The sequence below is a fragment of the Cuculus canorus genome, chromosome 1 (genome assembly GCF_017976375.1).
Source record: "Cuculus canorus isolate bCucCan1 chromosome 1, bCucCan1.pri, whole genome shotgun sequence".
Classification (NCBI taxonomy): domain Eukaryota; kingdom Metazoa; phylum Chordata; class Aves; order Cuculiformes; family Cuculidae; genus Cuculus; species Cuculus canorus.
This window is the reverse complement of record NC_071401.1, coordinates 52,914,143-52,935,014: the sequence shown is the minus strand read 5'-3', so window position 1 is coordinate 52,935,014 and position 20,872 is coordinate 52,914,143.

The following is a 20,872-nucleotide window of genomic DNA, read 5'->3' as shown; positions in this document are numbered from 1 at the left end:
TAACTGGCAGAAGGAGACCAAAAGAAACACTCAGATTATAGCATGCTGTGCCATTACAGTTTTTCAACATCCCCTTTATATTTCTGTAGTATATTTAAACATACATAAAAATAGAGAAGATGGTTTTCACCAAGAGAGTTGCAGTGACTGATCCGTCTAGTTCTAGAAATATGTAAGGTATGTTTATATAAATTCGTAAGTAAGTTGGTAAATTGATGAGTTAATGTTTAAGGGGACAGAGCTAGAATTTTTCTGGGCAGCACAAACTGAGTAAGATGTACATGAGGGTGATCGAAGAATAGCTGATTTCAGCTTTAACCACTGAGTGACTACTGTATTCTATCATACATTTAAGACTGCAAAAGAAAAACAAAAAGGAAGAAACAAAAAGCAATAAGAGAAATAGAAGTTTAATTAAATGCCATGGATGCAGTATAATGCAAATCTCACAATTAGAGCATAATTGGTTTAGCAGAGAGATCCAATGCCATAAATAACCATTCATAATCATATACAATTAACATATCAATAGTTCTTTTTTGGAGTTATAGTCCATAAGCTAAGTTAGTTCTTCACTATAAAAGTCTGGCAAAACCAAGCTGTTAATTAAACCCTTTTCAGAATTTGGTACCACGTTTCGACTCCTCCACAAAAAGTCTGAACCCATTATAGTGTCCCTCTTCTTCACAAGCAGAAGGATGCATTTTTTTCCCTATTTAATGCCACATAAATCTTCCCAGAGGAGAAAACCAGCAATTTCAAGCCTTTACACTACAGCTGGATGGGTGAAGGTGCCTGTGCCATAGTACAGTACTGGGACAATGCGGTAGAGTGGAGACTTTGGCTTTTTGCACAGCATTGACCAAAGCTTGTGCCTGATTGAAAAAGCCTTCATGATAAGCTGAAATAGTGTTAAAAGAATCCAGTCCCAGGTGAGGGTTTATGTGCTTTAGGTGATAATTATAAGAATAGGTTAAATATCCACTTTTCCTTGGAATTAATTAATGTCCCTCTTCTGTGCATATTAACAATAATTCAATCCCGACCTCTAAGCAAAAGAAAAATGCTCATTAAAGAATGGCAAAGAGCTTGCCAGTTACCTGCAAAAACACCGAGAGCTTTCTAAGCATGCCCAAATTAAAGGGGACCTAGAAAAGCTTTAACCAGTAGCACAAAGGGCTGAAATTTTCACCTCAAAATAGCTTCAAAGTAAGGTAGCTCTCCAAGCAGCTGGAGTCCTGCTCTGCTTTGAACAGAAGATGTGCAGACGGGCTTGCTTTCCAACTTTGCACTTTTCCTGGGGTTTGCCTTTATTACGACCTTCACAAAACATAACTCCACAAAACAAACACAAGCCCCTCCTTGACCAACTGTTCCTTGGACCACAGTGGGCCTTCCACCACCCCAGCTCCTCTTTCTGACTCCTCCAAAGGCCTCTACTTATTGCCTGATCAGTTCCCACTTCAGCAGAAGATATCTGCTGTCTCTCTAAAATCTTCAACTGTTGAAGAAGAAAGTGAATAAATAAGTGGTCTAGGTACCTGCTGTACTCCATCCAACACCAGGACACAAAGACCTGCACGGATCCTCCTTCAAAGGAACTATGTCAAGCTCCAGTATCAGGTATATTTTTAGAAGGAATTATGTCTTTCTTGTTCATTCAATTTTTCTATATTGTCAGCAAATCTGCTTATATACAAATAATAGTTAAGGCAGATATCATAGGAGTTATAAAACATTTTCTGAGCAAGTGTCCCTTCTGGACTCTTCGTTGAAATGAAATGGGACTCCAAGACAAAAAAGAAATGAATAATGAAATGTTATCTTTCATCCCCTTAATTCTAATGCTGTACTCGGGTCTGTGGGCTTTCTTACCAACATTTCATTAACAATGCTGTGGGAGGAATAGGGAGTCTGATTGATGGGACCAATGTTACTGTAAGCTAGTTGATTATTTCATGTTGGATGTCATACAAAGATATCTAATGGCACTTAAATCATTAGCTAATGTAAAACTGAGAACATTTAAATCATGGGATAATGGGTACAGAAGCAGTACTAGTGATCCCTAGTCTGTGAATCAGCTGAATTTCAAAACCAAACTCTAAATCCAGTTTCCAAATTTTCTAATACCAGTTCGAAACTGGCAGGCATGAATAAAGACAACAGCCTGGTAGTCATGCAGCCTTGTAGACACAGATCTACAAGCTTGATCACTTGCTAGAACTTGATGACATTCTCCATTAATTTAACGTGTTTTTTATCTTCAGAAGTAGAATAGCACATGTAATAGAATTTATTCCACACACCTATATCCCTGTTCTGCATCGTGTGTACTCTATGTATGAATGAACCCTCACACACAGGTATTAGCAGCACTGAAAACAGCAAGAGCCAATGTAAATAATATCTCTATTTGATTATGAGCACAGACATAAGTTCTTCACACACATGTGCCATGCACGGATAACATGGACACAAGTTTTTCTTCAGGTGAGGGCATGAGAAGACATCTGGGGAGTACTACCTGGGGATTTTGTAACCAAAAGAGGGATGAGCATGCCGAGCACAGACATATCAGGAAAGCAAATATCGTTGCAGGACATCACTTCAGGTGCTGATGAGACTCCTGGAGGCAGTTGGGCCCGTCATGCTCAATCTGTTTCTCTGGGAAATCTGACCATTCCTCTGCTTTCCATTGACACATTTTTATGATCATCGTCTGATCAAAAAGACCTTTTTCGAAGAGCCCTGAGGTTACCCGCTAAAGTAAGCTATTTAGGTAGTTTAAACTTGGGCAGTCTGATGACTGTCATGAGTGCTGCAAGGAGCTGTGGTGCCTGCGAGGTGGGTGAGCAGTGCAGTTTTTCAGCCATCAAAGGCAGCTAAGGTTCAGTTACATGGGGTAGTACCTGGCTGACCAAACACAAACATCTAGAGTCATTTTAGACATCTAACTGTATCCAAGACAGCTGCATAGACCTTGTTATGATCCACAGCCTTACAATAGAGCTCAAGGCCAGGTGGGACACTCTTCAGCTATGTTCAGACAACTTACTGCCAGTCATAAACACAGCTTCAGAAACAAAGAGGCAGAGTTTGCAAAACAGTTATGGTGTAAAATAAAATGTGGAGAAAGGGAATTGTGAAAAGGTCATAAATAGAGATGTGCTGGTGGCGGCCCTTCTGGGAGCACCAGGAGCAGGGTTTGGAGGATGTGTAGGGGAGGAGTTGAGAAGAATGCTGACAAGTTTAGAGTGTGGACGAGAAACATAGCTTTGCCCATGATGGCTTATCTGCCTGGGCTGCAGGAGGAAGATCTGCTCTGTAAGAGCAAGGGAGGAAGGGTGAAGTGTCAGGAATAACACAGCGACTGAGTAGACTGAAGGATGGTTGAGAAGAAGGCTAGCAGAGAAGTCTCAAGGACTGCTTTTTGGAACACCCAAATTTGAAATTACTGAAGCTGAAAGACTTCAAAGAGGAGAAGAGAGGAGAGGAGAGGAGAGGAGAGGAGAGGAGAGGAGAGGAGAGGAGAGGAGAGGAGAGGAGAGGAGAGGAGAGGAGAGGAGAGGAGAGGAGAGGAGAGGAGAGGAGAGGAGAGGAGAGGAGAGGAGAGGAGAGGAGAGGAGAGGAGAGGAGAGGGTACAAGCACCCCAAAGCAGTGTTTCATGTTAACAATGTTTTACAACTAGCTGGAGATACCTAAGATCTGATTTTATACTTGGATAAGGGTTTCCCCCACCTGGACTGGGGACACCGTCAGAGCCTTTATTTCATTGCACCTGGTATGTGGGCACAAGAAGAGAGTTTTGCTTCTTGCTGCCCCTAACAAGCAGGGCTATTCAGTGAGAGCACATTCAACATCCTAACCGTTACCCTGGGACAAGTCATTTTGAGCACTTCTGTTCAGACCTTCCTTTTGTCCTAACTTCCTTTCCTCCTTAGGATTTTTTTCCTCTTTTTTTTTTTTTTCTTCCCCCCCAGAAAAGGCACTGCACAGTTCAGAAATTCCCTGCTCCTTGTGTTGCATGTCTGGAATCCTAACAAGTCAAACCACAGGAGTTAAGCCAAAAATTTGAATGGAGACAATTAAATTCTTCAACACTTGCAAAAATTAAAGAGTCATAATTTATACTGACTTTTTAAAATCCACCCCATCTGTTAGTGCATTCCTAACAATGCGATTTGTCACAGTAAAAAGTAATTAAACGAAATGTATAAAAAAGAGTCACATACTGTATTATGCATAAAATATATTTTATTATAATTAGTCACCTGAACAAAGGATGATGAAGCAATTATAAATGGCGACACTTACAGAATCTAAACACACAGAAGATGTAGCACAAGCAAAATATTTTCTCCATAAAGAATCAATTCACATAGAGTATTTAAATGGGAAAACTGAGTTTTATTTAGGTAATCCAATTGTCTTCAAGAAACAGAAAGTTTTGTGAAAGGAGAGCAGTTATGTACAGTGTTGGGGCCTGATTCAGAGTCAATTAAAAGGCTCCTGCTGATTTCAGTGGCTTTCAACCGGCTTCCTCAGCATGCCTCTATGCTGAAGAGCTCCCTCAGTGAGCCAATAGAAGGAATCAATGGTCTTTTACACTAAGAGAAGAATAACCCACCCGGATTAAATTGATCTCACTGGCTCGACTATGTAAAAAGTTCACATTAAAGCTGCCCATTATCATATGAATAAACAAATCTTTCTAATGCTGCCATTGTTTTTGCCATTTCCATGTTGTTTTGTTTTCGTTTAGGTTTTGTTTTAGACTTGACACTTGCAGACACACCTGTAGTGTTCTATTCTGATCTAGAAATCAGAAAATTTTTGGGTTAAGTGTAATACTTTCAGCTGTGAGGAGGTGTTATTGTTTATGAGCACAGACTAAACAAGAAATTGTGACAAAAGCCAGAACTTAAAAAATGCAGTACCAAACCCAGATATAATGAAAAGCTGTTGCAGGGGAGGGAGATAGGCACAAACAGCAGTAAGAAACAGAGAAACAAAAGAACACCCGGAGTGGGAATGACTCATTTCTAACCTGACTCAACTGGAAGGACACTGTCCCTGTTGGTCTTTTAGCAAGAGCCACTGGTAGTTACCAAACAGCCTTCTCCAAGACAGCAGGTCTCTGCAGCCTCCTAGAAGAAATGAACAATCAGACAAAGCCATTTAGGTTCAGAACAGAAAGAAACACCTGTCCTAATTTTAGACTGAATTTCTAGTATGTCTCTGAAACTTTCATCTCCTTCTTCCCCTTACTTTAGTTATAGTCTCTTAAGTTTTCTCCTTCTTTGGGGCAATGAGGATTTTGTCCATAATGTTGAAGAAACAAAATCCAAAGAATTTTTCCTTGAATGCCTGGAGGGATTCTTTTTCCGTAGTTATGTCTTTTAAGCTCAGAATTTAGCTTATGTAAATTGCCACTGCCAACTTTATATTACACTTGTATGTCCTCTTCGTTTCTTTAATAAACTCTTACTCCTGTGGCGTAGAAGGACAAACTACAATAAACAAGAATAAAATTTTCCAGAAAGTAATGCGCACAAAAACATTTGTGTTCCTTGCCATCCTTTTTTTCTACCTGTTTATGCCCCAAATCTAGCTGATTGATATTACCGATTAAGGCACTGTAGTTCAGAACATTACAGTATTGACTCCAAAGCATAAAAAGAATAAGTGACATTGTTCATAACTCAAACATCACTACCACATTTCACTTCCAACATTTAGAAATAAAAAACAGAACCACAAAGCCTTCATTATTTAAGTTAAACAATGAAATTGTTACTGTGTCACTTGAAACCCTTCTTTTCTCTTAGTGTCTTAGGACGTCTTCCTGGAGAGTGATGAAGAATACATTTTATAAGACACAGACACATTCAAAGCAAGGCCTTTTCAGATCAGCTCCAGGATTACAGGTTACCATGAAATGAAGAGGAGAAGAAAAAAGAGAGGAGGAATTATGCCAGGGAAACTTGAAGGAAAAGAAGATTCATCTCACTGTCAAGGCAAATTACAGGAAAGGACTTTCAAAAGGCTATCATGTTGTTTGCCTCACCTGTTACCTGGGAAAAGTTCAAAATAAAGAAGAAGACAATGTTAAATTGCCTCAGCTTGTGCTAGTAAACTAAAGCAGTGTTGACAGGATTACAGAAGTTGCCTTATTAATTCCTCTCTGCTAATATCCACCCAAAGAACTCCACTTTAACTGGTAAAAAATCAACAGTTCAGGGAGTTAACTCAAGAGCTAAATACCAAATGTGGCTCTTTCCTGATGAGGCTCACTTGCTGCTAGGGCATCAGGGATGGGTTTGGGGCAGGGGCAGACTCATTCACCCAGTAACACCACAGAGGTAGCATTACAGGAGCAATGGCAATCTTACAGACTCCCCAAATGGGAGGAGACCCTCTTCTCCCCCTTCTTCCCTTTCTTCCATCAGGGCTTGGAAAGGAGAGAAGCACAACTTCGCTTTTTCAATTTCTTTTGCTTTAAGGGAGCAGGAATTGCTGAGCAGGTGTGTACGTGCACTTTTGAGAGGCTTGCTTTCCACAAAGCATCAAGAGGAAAGGGAGGGATGTTCCTTCCAGGGAAAGCTGCTGAAGCCCTATCCGTATGTGTGTTGTACTAAAACCAGATGTGACAGTGACCAGCAGTAGGATCTTTTATGTGGCTTGAACAGGTATGCACCTGACTTGCAAATTATGGCTCATTCCATGGCATATTATAGATAATAAAATCCTGATCCAAGGTTTACACATCTAAAGAAGCAGAAAGTGCTGCAGTTTATGATAATTTTCCCCTTCCTCTATTACAAAAAAAATAGGAATAAACCCCACTAGTAGTAAAAAGTTTCAATAAACCCACATTTCTGAAGCAAAAATGATTTCCAGTCCCCTAGAATTTCCCAGTGACTTGATAGCAACAGTCATGAATCTTTATCTATTCCTTAAAGGAATAATAATAAACAAACTTCACATTCACAAAGCTGCCTCAGTTCATCACTATACTCATTTGCATGTACATTTTATTCCCATCCTTCTACCCTTTATTTGTGTCTTCTAGATGGTTAACTCCACAGGGAAGGGATTATATCTTTTCTTTTTTATACAGTTCTATGCATAATGCTCCCCTACTGGTTCCTTTTGACATTGTCATAATATAAATATAAATATTTACTACCATGGCTAGCACCTAGGAAGAATTATCCTGAATAGTTGTACAATCGCAGCCAGTAAAATTTTAAAGATCCCGATTCACAATTGCATGTGAATTGCTGTTATGTATTGATCCATATGTGAGTGATACCTGTAAGACCTGCAGTCATCTGGGTTAGTTGCTATTACTCCTCATTTGCCAGCACTCTCGGGGCTCTATATCACTGCTAAACTATATATGCAGCAAGTTATATGCCCCACACTGTCGGAAGTGTTTTCTTCTTCACAAGACTCATCATTAACATGGAGAGAAATTATAGTCCCTTTCTGGGAATCCCTCTGCCCATGCAATCTTCCTCCCTTTCATTTGCAGAGTGGCACACTAAAAGACAGCAAAGCAGACTGTACGCAGAGTCTTTCTGTAATAAAGGTACGACACAAGGGACTACTTGTAAATGGCTGATTTTCTCCTTTCTACTCAGCTCCCGGCTATATATTATATATTATATATTATGGTCTGGCGTTACAGGGAGATTATATAGTTGCCACATGGTAAAAGTTTTCATGACTGCTGACTTCGCTTTCCACAGTTAAATCTACTGTTTTTCTAAAGCACATAGGCACACGTGTCCTTTTAAAGTCAAACTCAAATGAAATACAGTATCAAATGAAAATAATATTATGGCAGGTGTCTCAGTTCCAAATTGTTTTTCTTAGATTGATAGCAAGTTTTTACTCCAGGAAAAAAAAAGTCTGTCTTGCCAATAATTCTTTATTGTATAAGGTTTTAGATAGAGCAGGTGTACGAACAGCAAGTAAATTTCCTTTCTCCTTTGATCTCTAAAGTGGGTCTATCTCTGAAATATAGCTACTTTTCAGTATTGGAAATTAGGTGGCAATCCCTAGAGGTAGACACTCTCTCACGTACGCAAAAACAAGGGCAGGTGGGTTGCGCTTGGAGTGTCTTCAGATGATGTTGCTGATTGAGTCTCCTCTAGTGGCTGCCTTGCAAAGCCTTGGGCTGATATTATCACACCAATAATCGGAAAGAAATGACTGGACTTCTTTTTGTCTATGCTGTCTCCTTGGCTTTCTGACTACATGACAGCCTCTGTTCCTCAAAACAAATGCAGAGTCTGGGCTGGCTGCTAAGACAAAGGTATCAGCTGGATTTTCTCTGTTTATATGTCCTTGGGAAGCAGAGAGCCTCGTGTAGTACATGGCTTGTGCTCAGTGAGTAGATCTGACCATGTGGAGAAGCTACAGAGGCTTATGGGAGGTTTCCTTCTGCTTGGTAAGGAACATCTGCACCAGCTTTCTCTTTCTTGACTGTCAGATGGCTGCGCATGGGCAGAAGTTTTATCTCAGTCAAGAGAGAAAAATGTACACTTTTTAAGGAGAAGTTCCTTTAGATATATCTTTTATGATGAGATTAATATCTTCATGAACTGCTTCTTCCTGTCTCTCGTTGATGTCTTCATAAATGGCACCTCTAGCTGGCACATACTTTTTAAGGGGAAAAGCGACTCTAACATCATGAAGCTGTGCTTTTTTTGCCATCCACTTCTAAATCAGCAAACTCTACACCAACCTTGCAAAAGTGCTGTGATATGAAGGGAACAGGAGTTGGTTTACTAAAGCAACACAAATTTCTTGATTTTTGCCACTTGCTCTGCCCTTGTCCTTAGACTATAGTTGAATCCTTCTTCCAGTTCTTGTATTTCCCATTGCTTCCTGGACAAGGTTTACCTTCTCCTCCTCTCAGTACTCATGTATTAGTTCATGTACAGAGTGAACACCACAACGAAGTTACCCTAGTTTGTACCTCAGATGATGAGGCCATCCCAGGAGATATCCTTAAATGTACATTAACTCAAAACAAGACTAAAAATACAATTTTTGTAATAAGTTAGATCCACGGCTTGAGACAACAAATGAAAATTGTTGACTTTTAAGTAGTGACCTAACTTCTTCGTTTTGCTTCACAAGGAGCCTTTGTATTTGATGGCTTGATCAGTATCTTTGGTTCAGCAGACAGGGTAACAACATTTGGCTTTGCCTTCTGTTAATGCAGATAATTAGTGTCTGTCCAGAGTCACTAAATATCACTTCACTTTACCATGAGGCTGATTTCAGCTGCCTGCTTAATTTCTCAAAGCTACTGGGACTTGGCTGCATAATTTTACTGGCATTTCATTAGCGTGTCGAGAAGACTGGTTTTGAACACTTTCAACCTAGCATTTGAGGGAGCTAAAAAACTGTTAGGAAAATAAAGTCATCTTCTATTTTAATGTCAGAGGCCGCATCCTCGCTAACCTTTGGCTATGCATTGTGAGACTCCTGTGCTGGTGTTCATGGTTGCCCAAGTTCAGAGCTGATGAGTGTGTGCTGGGGCTCCGAGCAGGGTTGGGCAACACAGGCAGTGAACACAGGCATCCTGCCCCAGGCTGGAGCCAGGATGCAACAGGGTGGGTACACACCACGCACAGGCATTTGGCAGCACTCACAGGTCCCATAGTCTAGACGCAGCCAGTGGCTTAATTAACACTGAATAAAAGTTAGGCAGAGTACTTTTATTGTTTGCTGACAGACTGCTGCCTGTGCAGAGGAGTAGTCGTGCGCTGACACACTCCAGCTTGACACAACCATCTGACGTGGCCCATAAAGAGTCACTCTGGTGGGGTTCACAGCCTAATGAGAGATGAACAGGGTCATGTCAGATGCTTTGGGGTGTCTTACTTGGCCTTCGAAGCTTGTGCACAGTGTTTTTTCCCGGCCCACACGGATGTCTTTGATACTTTAAGACATCTAAAATCACACTAGACACACATTCAGGCACCGGAATGAGTTGCTGTGTAATTTTTACCCAGGTCTCCATGCACTGGGACAGAAAAGGATAGTTCCTGTTCTTCAGAGACTACAGTTTCAATAGTGAATACTGGTACATGTATGAAAATGGGAACCAGATCAATATGATGACCAAATATTTAGCCTCCCCTGCTTTAGGTAGTACTGAATTGGTATTATAGCACTAACAGGAGCCTCAGCCTTGGTTTAGGACTTGGTCATGATGAGTACTGCATGAACTACAGAAGCTAGCAATGTCTTTGCTCCAAGGAAAAAGCAGAACCTGGAAAAATAAAAAAGAATCAGTGTTGGTAGATAAACTTGAGATCAACACAGGAAACTTTTCCCAGGCACTGGAAAAAGTCCAAGAGTACCTTGGAACTAGATGGTCTTTAAGGTCCCTTCCAACCCTAACTATTCTATGATTCTACCTGTGGACAAATTTAAGATGGAAAAGAGGAAATTTTGCCCCATCAAAACTAGTGGGGACCTACTGAAAACAGAAATGAAAGGGAGGATGACAACAGGTTGTGAAAGCCCTTACCAATAAAACCAAGATTTCTTTTCATGTAGCAAAAAAGTGAGAATGAGTGGGAGAGAAACAAAATTGCTTGCAGACCTGGCTAGGTGGGAGCAGGGCAAAAAATCATTTCTCAAGTTCACAGGAAAGAATTTTGCAAGGATCTGGCCCTGAGTGGAAAAGCCGTGCATCCTGATGTACAATGTTTTTGGCAAAAGTTGTCTCTCCTCTTAAAACTAAATAACTATTTCTCCTTTCCTCTCTCTCTGTGTCCCTCTCAGTGAAGGTCTCTGCAAAGGAGTGCTGGATTAAACTAATTCCCTGGCCCAAGTGGCAGGGCACTTATTTTGCTCCTGTTCTGTGAGATAAGGCAGCAGCTTCTGGCCCTTCTACCAGCTGTTATGCCTAGAAGTATTGTGCTTTTAAATAAAAATATTATTAAAACGCAATCTATATTTGTGCTTCATATATTGCTGGTCTTAAAAGCAAACAGGCATCATGTGGACGATAGAAAGAGTTTGGTCAGTGGTTTCTCAATCAGTTCCCATTTCTGCTCCTGCTACATTAACACAAAGCTCTCTCCAAGGATATTGCAATAACAAACAAATGTTACCCGCTGACATCCTTAAATCTTCAAACTTTTCTAGTCTCAATATATTTAATGAACGTCACCTAAACGTACTATTGCAGTTCTCTTCCACCTTACCAACACATAGACAGCCAGGCAAAGAGAGATCATTGTGTCATCCACTCCAAGACTCTCTATCACACAGGCAACACGACTTTCCTGAATGCATTCCTGTTCAGGTTGGAGCAGATATTTAAATAAAACAAACAAACAAATAATGAACTTCACACACACTACTTTTAATTTTGGATTGTGGAAACCACTACACATGGAAGATGTTACTGTCTGCAAAAAAAAAAGCAATGGCTCCTCTAGTTTTGTATGTGAAAATCAGACTTAATTTTGTCAGAAAAAGGTTTATTTTTAAAGAAAATTCATGATCTGTATTTCATTCAAAAATAAAGAAAAAAGCAGCCATTTATTTTCCATGAATATTGCCCATTCAAAGACTGTAGTGAAGACTTCCTAGTTTGCCAGACAGTTGGTAGAGTCAGCCATGCCAAACTTGGCATGTATTTAAGAGATATACAAACACAATGGATTAGTGGTATTTATATTTTACCCTTCACCTCTCACAGAGGTCACGCTCTCAGAAGAAGGTGACATCATTGTGAAACTTTACTCAGCTTAAGCCCCAAGCAACATGTCTCCTTATTTAAAGATCAGATTATCCCTTCCTTCTTCATTGTTTTGTATTTGATTCTGCTTCTTTTCTCCATTTTGGGGAAGGGCAGCTCACTATTTTGAAGAGGTGATGGAGCATGTCAGGATTTAAGGAGTGAAAGGGAAGAGATTGGTTTGGATTTTCTGCCTCTCCTTTGTGTGCTCTGAAGCTCAATATACTTAAAGTGGTGACTGCAGGTATATGGGTAGAAGAAAGCTTTTGTGCTCTTATAAACCTCAGCGTTCACTTGACTATACATTTATAGTCAGAAGACAGGAAAGAATTTCAAACAGTTTTTTAGCCACTTTCCATTTCAATGGATGTTTATTAGTAATATTGCCGAGTCTCAGAGATCAGCATTCTGAAGTGCTGATAAGACATTTGATGCATGTACAGATAATATCATGAAAAGACCAATAACAACTATAGAAGTCCATGTTTTAAAGAAAGCTAGAGGACTAAATGTTGCTCACATGATGGCTGGGTGTCATTGTATGGGAAAGAGCTGCAACTATACTGCTTCTCACACTGACATCTCTTCTAGGTAGTTTCTTACTTCATCAGCCCCAAACAAACTGCTCAACTTCAGCAGGTTTGTAAAATCTCATATAACTGTGGGAAATGCCAATCTTTCTGTGTGGTCTTTATCTACAGTAGTTTGCAGAATGAGAGCAAATCCAGACCCCACGTCATTAATCAAGGGGGTTTCTCATGTCAAGACTTTTTAGCAATTTTAAAAAATATTGCTAATATTAATTCATTGTATTTTATATTAATGGATATGACAAACAGAGTAGACATAGTAATTTCAGGAGAAAACAGTTTCAAAGAAATATGGCAAAGCAAGTGACTCACTGAGATATTGGCAATTCTGAGGGGAACTCATGTCATTGACCATATGGAGGTGACAAAGTATCACCTCAATGCACTGTTCAAAGATTAATATGAGAAGAATGTCATCTTAAATGTCTGCAGAAAGCATGAGTTATAATTGTGTGAATATTTTGGACACTGTCTTCTTACTAAAGATGGGCGAGTACTGTCATGAATGCTAGATCAGACATTTGACCGGATTTGCTTCTGCCACACTCACACCTCTTTTACACTCCAAGCACTGCAGTGTATTTTAATTTTACTGACACAAGCATTTAAAAAAAAAAGAAGAAAAAGAAAAAAAGCAAATTTCAAGGTCATATATTTAAGTATTCATTGGAAAAGGCATTATAATTTAACATGCATGACTATTCATGCTAGAAATACTTGTATAATTATCTCATTTTGAGCCAACAGCAAGGTTTGAAATCAGAAAAAAAAAATTAAAACTGCCCTTAAAAAAAGCAACTGCTTTCATGTTAATGTCATAGTCTCATCTGTCCTCTCACTGAGTCAGATATTAACAGGGAATTAAGACAGGGAAAATCTCCATGTGCATTTTGATCCTGGTTTTTCTCCCACAGAAATCAGTGATAAAACTTCTATTGATATCAGTCATTCTGCATTAGCGCCTTCCTACACGTAAGCTTTAAGAAAGGGAACAAGTATAGCACTGGGCAAGATACATGACCAAGTATGATTTACTTAGAAAAAAATATTGACAGGGGTTAACAAATAATTTCAGATATCTCTGTTAGCATTGACCTACATCTTGCTGTGTTATTTTTTTTTTGTGTCAAACTCTAAATTCTTACCATATGCATAATATAAATTAAATTGTGCTATTCAGGATCTGCACCTTTGGGCATTACACTGTGTAATCCAGGCCCCAACCTTGGATGGACACATGCACCTGTATCTTTTATTTTTTTTTTTTACCTATCATCCTTTTTCATTTCCTTCTAAAGTTCTTTTTGCTTTTAGTTTCTCTGGGGTAGGAACAAACTCCCCCAAAAGTACCCCTGTGGTGAGAGTGTTTTAAGGAAGGAAATGGAGGAAATCTCATGAGATCATTTTCAGATTGATCTCTTATATATAAGATATATCTTTTATATATATATATATAAGATCTCTTATATATTTTATTTTTATTTATATTGATCTCTTATATATATTTTATATTTACAGATATTCCTTTTATTCTCCATGTTTAAGCTTTTGATATGAGGTGGTGTGTGTTATTTCTCTGGCAATCTCCATTTTCTTTATTAATTCTTCCAGTAGCAGTTGTTTTGCTATTTTTGCACACTGTAAGTAATGCAGCACTTTCTCTGAACCTTCAGTGATCTGATTTTACAGAGCTCCTGAGATTTGGTTTCTCTAAGTAAAGAAGCTATTTTGTGTGGGTATTTTTCCACCTGACCATCCAAACTGAGTTCAAAGAGAAGGGAAGATAAAATTGAGTGAGTCAGCATGTTATTAGACCTGTTCGAGTTAGTTTTAGAGGCAAAGAAGTAGTATCTGGAGAAGACCACCTGATTGGGCAAGCACTGTACATCAGCTCATGCATTATATCCTTGCTCCAGCTTGTAACTATGGAGGCACAAAGTTTGAGGGTGCTTGTGGACCGCAGCTTTCACCCCTGTAAATCAATCTGCTCTTCATCTAGTGAATGCATGCAGCCATCTGTACGAGCAAGGAAAGAAGCTCTGGCTTTGGAGCATTTTTGAATTATCTGCTGTGAGGTGTACCCTCCTTGGCCTCTGCCCAATTACAAATCAAGAAATGTGAGCCCTGTGATGACACAGCTGCACTCAGAGAGTAAGGGTCTTATTCTTACAGCGCACTCAAGAGTCCTTCAGCTCTTTATGCTGCACCTAATTCTCATGAGGAGTAAAATCTTGCAGACATTAATGACTGCAACAGTAGCTATGAGAACCCAACATCTGTGAAAACAAAGCCTTGCTTTCTGTGCTGTGTAGTAGAAGATGGTTAAAGCACTACTCTCTCTTTTTAGGTCAAAGTTATCCTCGATGCAAAGGATAGGGAAGATGTACGAGGAGACACTTCCAGTAGTGATGTTAGGAAAGCGAGAAGTCCAATTCAGACCGTAATCAAAGGTGGATATTGTATTATAGAGACAGTAGTTCTCCAGACAATGTGATAGTTGTCACCAATAAATACACTGCCAAGGCCTGACATACTCTAGTTCAAATGACCTACCCATCCATCACACGGGCACATATGTACGCACTTAAAAGCTTCCCGAATTCTGTTTCCAGGGCTTGATCCCTACAAGGCTGAGGGACACAAATAACCTTGCTACATGCCAGTAATCCCATTATCAGGTAGGATCAGGCCCTGATACTGAACATACCATCTTACCGGTTCTAATCAAAATGCAAATAACTCACACCACATTTAGGTTAAACAACAAACCCAGGAATATGTTGAGATTTCATATTCCGTGGAATTAAGTAATCTTCAAGGATGTTTGTCAAGAGGAGGTTGCATCATTTTATTTTCCTGCGTTCCAGTTATGTTAACTATGTTAATGTATTACAATTTTAAAATCATGTTTTGTTCCCAAATCCTTCTGTGTTTTTTTTTACAAAAACATCTTTATCACCATATTTGCATTTTAAAAGACTGTGGATGTTATACTTACAATGGGTATTATTTACATTTCAGATTTCCATATATGTGCACCAACTGGCTTTGCTGGATCTCTGATACAATCACGCTTCCCATTATCCATCTTCTTCTGCTACAAAGATAATTCACTTTACCTCCAAACTTTGCTAGTCATGCTTTGTATAATAACTCATGTCTTACCATCCCTCGCAAGTTCGGTGGCTGGTTAATATAGCGCTTGCAGAGAGAGTGCACTACATATTGATCTAATTAAATGTTTTTGAATCAGGACAACAATAGTAATGGGATTAATTATTGTAATTTGTGCAGCAGAACTATATACATAAATGGGCAATTTTTTTCCCCCTTATAGCCAGCAGAAAATGAATTTCAGACACTAGGACCTGAGAGACCAGAGAGCTACAGCTGCTGAGCTAGTGTCCCTCCCGTAGTCCTGGCCAGCAGCTCTGACATCCCTGCACAAAGTAATCACAGATCACAGCATTTAATCACTGAAAACAAGCACTCCAGAGGACAGCAGTGTCAATATCCCACTCTCTCATTATCTGTTTGGATTGCACATCCACACTGTCAGATAAACAGAGTGGAAAATTAAGATTAAAAATATGGTAATTTCATTTCAGGCAGCAGGCACCACTCACTGCCCCTATTATGCTATTGATTACCTCTGAATTCAATTTTTCTTTCAATGCAAACTTTAATCTGTTTGCTACCCAGCAATTCAACTCCCCAAGGGCTATTTGAGAGTAAGTAACCATTTAATCTGATGCTAACTGAAAAATCACCGTCCTTAATGAATTGTGTAAATCATTCAGCTCTAAAGCACCTTTGACTTCTATTTCATTTTTTATTTTCTACTCAATATAGGAAGGGATCGGCGTGTGAATAATTACAAAGTAGCAAGTATTTTTAAATAGAGCAAATATGATAAAAACCCTATTATAGTGGGGCATGTGTAATGAACAGTACTTTTTAATTTCAAAATAGCTATTCATTAAAAAAGAATGGGAGATTAAAAAGAGAGGCTCAAAGCTCAAGGTAAAAGTTGATAGACATTGTAATTACATGGTTAATTTCAAAGATTTATATGCTGTTATGATTTAAAAGGAATTTTTATGACCTGACATTTTCATTTGAGAAGATTTTTTATTTAAAATTAATCTTCTAGCTCCTATTCTTAATTATTTCTTGGCAAGCGATAAATGGGAATACAAAAAATGCCCTATATCAAATTTTCAGCAGAATAAATGCATGTGAATTTGTGAACAGCAGTAAAGTGGTCCTACTTACCATAGTTGAATCACTTTACATTGAAATCGCAGGCTAAAATAAATTCTTTGTATATGGAAATTATTGACACTTTCAGGAAGGCTCTTAAGCTGCAGATTCACACCGTGATTTTTGTTTTCCCAAGTAAGAAATTCAGGACACTTTGTCTAAGCTGAAATTGCCATTCTACTTTGTAATTCAGTTTTCGGCACACCTTTCCTCCTCCTTAACTTTGACGGGTTTTATTCCCAGCTCCCAACAAAGGAACTGGCAGTCTGGGGAGAGAGTTTTCTTCCTAAATTTCCTCCAGCCTTGGCGGCGGGGAAGGAAGCCGGAGGCTGACTCAAGCCAGACGCACGCTCAGGTGCTTGTTTACAGCTTGGCTTGCAAAGGTGGTGTGTCCCTGTCCCAGGCTCGCTGGGATGGGCAGGCTGTGCCCCAAGGATGTTGCCCTGTCTGTACAGTCAAGATCGGTTTTCTCAGAGCCAGCACAAAAGCTGGGAGCTCAGCTACAGCCAGCGCAGCTGCAACATCCTTTCCTTGATACTGATGACCATGTCTTTTGTTGTGATTGAGCCTGGCGTGCAGGGCAGCCTGTTTGTAAAGCAGAATGGGACTCCTCTAGCTTCCACAGATCCAAGGGACTGCACCCCGTGCCACTGGGAAGGGCTTCCACTCCTTCCTCCGCTGGGTCCCATGCAGGATGTGGAATGCGGGGCACAATCTAAGGGGTCTGGGACACAGGACACAACACGCGGGATGCAGGATGTGGGATGTGGAATGCAGGATGCTTTCTCCCTCATGGTGCAGCAAGCAGTGTTGAAGCAGCGGCACCTCAAAATGCATCTCCTACTACCACACAGTGTTGTAAACAGCCACAACAACAAGCCTGAAGGTGATCCTAGTTCCTAGTCCCCAGTCCTGGTCTTGGCCCTCCCTCTGCAAAGCGGATCAGGCAAAGGAGTGTGGGGACTGAGCGCTTTTTGCATGGCACACTCCAGAAAGTGCCGGTTACTCTGACCTCCCTCTGCAGCCTCTCCCAAATCCAAATGGCACCATTGCTTTCAGATGGAGCTGCACATCTGCCAAGGGAGCCCTGCCAGGTCAGAGGGGTTGGCAACATCTACCTTCTATGCAGCAGCAGCGTGTCGAGTAAGTGGAAGGATAGGATCTGCCTCCCCAGTGCCACACAGAGGGAGCCTGGAGGCAGAAGGACAGCAGCCTGGGGGAGCGCACTCCCACACTGCCGGCACCCCAGCAAGTGGGAAGAGCCAGCATTCACTCTGCTCCCTCATCACAGTGAGCAAAGCCAGCTGGCAGGCACTCAGCAAAACACACTGCTCCTGTACCATGCTGGCGTAAAACCTCCCAGGAACACCTGACTGTCTTCAGCCTCAGAAAGGTGGGGGTGGTGGGGGTGATGGTGGTGACAGTGGCAGTAGTCAAGGCACCACAGTGGGTTTTCCATGGCTTTGCTGTATGCACACAGGTCTGCATGTATCCACACGCCCTCAGCATCCTCCTGTCTGTTTGCATACGCTCATCCACAACACATGTAGGGTGATTGGTATGTGATAAATTGCAAAGCTGCATACTAAATTACGATTTTATGCCCTCCAGACATAGTCACCTGCATTTTCTGTCCCCTTTCATACCCTTCGATATTGGCTTTGCTTTCCCTGTTCCCAAGTACAACACAACAAACAGCAGCTGGCATTTATATTTTTCTCTTTAAATTTGACCCTTCAGGTAAAATTTAGGTCCTTTCACACCAAATCCTTGATTCTGCAGGTGATTAAAGGTCTACAGTACTTTATATCCTCAGCTAGCCCAAGAGACAATGACCACCACCACTGGCATGATTCCTGCCACCAGCTGACTTCCAGCTCCTGGCTGCAGCAGGAATTTGATTGGGAATCCTATACAGAAAGCTACTGAAACTTGCCCATTGCTGTTGGGCTAAACCCTCACATCAGGCCTTCCAACTTCTCCAGGACTGCAACTGACCAAAGCTCAACAGGGCTTGATTGGGACCAGCTTGAATATTTTCAGTGCAGTAAATAGAGGGATGGAAAGCTTTCCACCATGTGAGGGGGAATTTTAACTTTCCTGCGGGATGCTTGCTTGTCATTCTGGAAATTCCTGAGCTTTCTTATAACATAAAATATGACAGTATGATGTACGGTGAAAGGTTTTAAAGTGAAAAAAAAAAAAGCCCTCTATTCATGTGGTTGAGTTACATTCTCGGTTTCGCTACAGGTAGTGTACAGAGTTGAACCCAATAAGGCTACCGACGTGAAGAAAGTGTTGCCGGTGTTTACAAAGCCCCAAGTCATCTGGCTTTAGAGGCAGAAGGCTGGAGTGCCAATAACGTTATTAAAAGCTCTCTGCAATTGTTCCAAAATATTTCTTTATTAAAAGGTAGTATATACAGAATAGCCTGTGTTGGGGCAGAGTATAAAGGTTTTGCTGGCACTTGTTTGGGAAAGGATGCATTAACTGATGTCTTATGACCCAAAGCATGATTGAAAAAAAATTATACCACACAGAAAGTATTTCGTGGAAACGCAGCCGTACTGGAAGCCTTCATGCACTGCGAGCCTGCCTGACAACACGCAGCCTTTAAACAGCCTCAGCCTCCGATCACAAACACTTTCACAAAATCATAGACATCTGACCCACAAGATTTAAGCTGAATTTTGAGTGGTTTTATAACAACATGGTTGCCAAAGGTGTCCTTTTTCCATCTAGCAGCTGGACTGGCATCTTGGGTCCCACGGTTACCTGTGTATATAAAAATTTCAAAGCATTACATTCAGACAGAAGAAGCATTTTTGAATACTTAAAATGTATACATATAAATAAGTCCAGTTAGGAAAAGCCAGCACAAAACTCATTCACGTGAGGGAGACTCTTCTCCTAAATCACTTCTGAAAATGAAACTTAGGCCACTCAGTTATAGGCAACTTATGTTTTTCTAATTTAATTAAAAAAATACCTCTAAAACTATCAAAACAATCCTCTGACACCTGCATACTATACAATACACCCATGATAAATAATTAAAACATTGTCTTTTCTCCATAGAAAAATACAGATATGTAAGTATATAATCATACACAGATATATATGATAAGTGTATAGATAATATATCATACGTATTTATGAGAGAAATGTTGAGCTGTGCAACAGGTACTACAAACGTTGTATGCGCCTACTTTTTGTCACAGTAACAGGATTATACGTGAAACGTGCTACACATACTCTATATATTTTGTATACATACTCTGGGTATTTATTAAGAACTGAAATAATTGCTGTGAATGGAAAATGAGGTTGTTCCTTTCCCTATTTTTATATCATACAGGAAGGATCCCCACACAGACAAGATGAGGGTTGTGAGCAGTTTTCGTCAGCTTAGGAGAAGATTTGTGTTTCTGGCAGAAGGAATCATGTTACTTAACTATACCCTCAAGTTTCTCCCTCTTTTCAGGATTTTTTGTGTTTGTGTGCAGCAGAAGGCAGACCTTTCTAGGAGCAGGGCTTAGCTTTTTATCACTTGGATTTTGTGCCACCTCAGGAGCCCGTTCCTCACTTCTCCTGCTGCTGCATTTCAGAGTCTCAAAAAAAAAGAAAAAAAGTTATTCGATTTGTGCTTTCCAGGTGTATCTGTTCCTCATCTGACTTACCAAAGCTTGTCTAGACAAGAGCGGCCAAGATCCTCTCAGCAAAAGTCCCCTGCAAATAGGGAGCGCTCCACCAGCAGCAGTTTTGCATGTGCTTTTTTAGTCTCCAATCCCCTCACCTCCAACATGGAAGTGGACACCCCAATAACCTGATAGACACATTTGCCATAAAAAGAAACACAGGGAAGCCTACTGCCTATCATGCCTCTTCTAGATCCAGTCCTGTGATTTTTATGGCATCCAGCAGCCATGAATTACAACATCTTCCCCAGAAGCAGACATAGGCACAGGTTTGTGATTTGTCTTTGTTTTTACATGGTAATTCTATGTTCTGCACACTCGGGGGGATCATTCCAGGGGACTTGGCACTACGGTGTGGTTGGGATGTCAGTGTAGGGGCTGCCTGTATAGACAGACGTGAGTTGGTCGAGGACCTGGGTACCTGTGTGGCAGATTTGCCTTACAGAAATAGAGAGAAAAAGCTCAAACTTCTTCCAAAGACTTCTATAAATAACCATGTACTGCACACACAATGTGTAAAGATCATCTGCTAGCCAGAGAC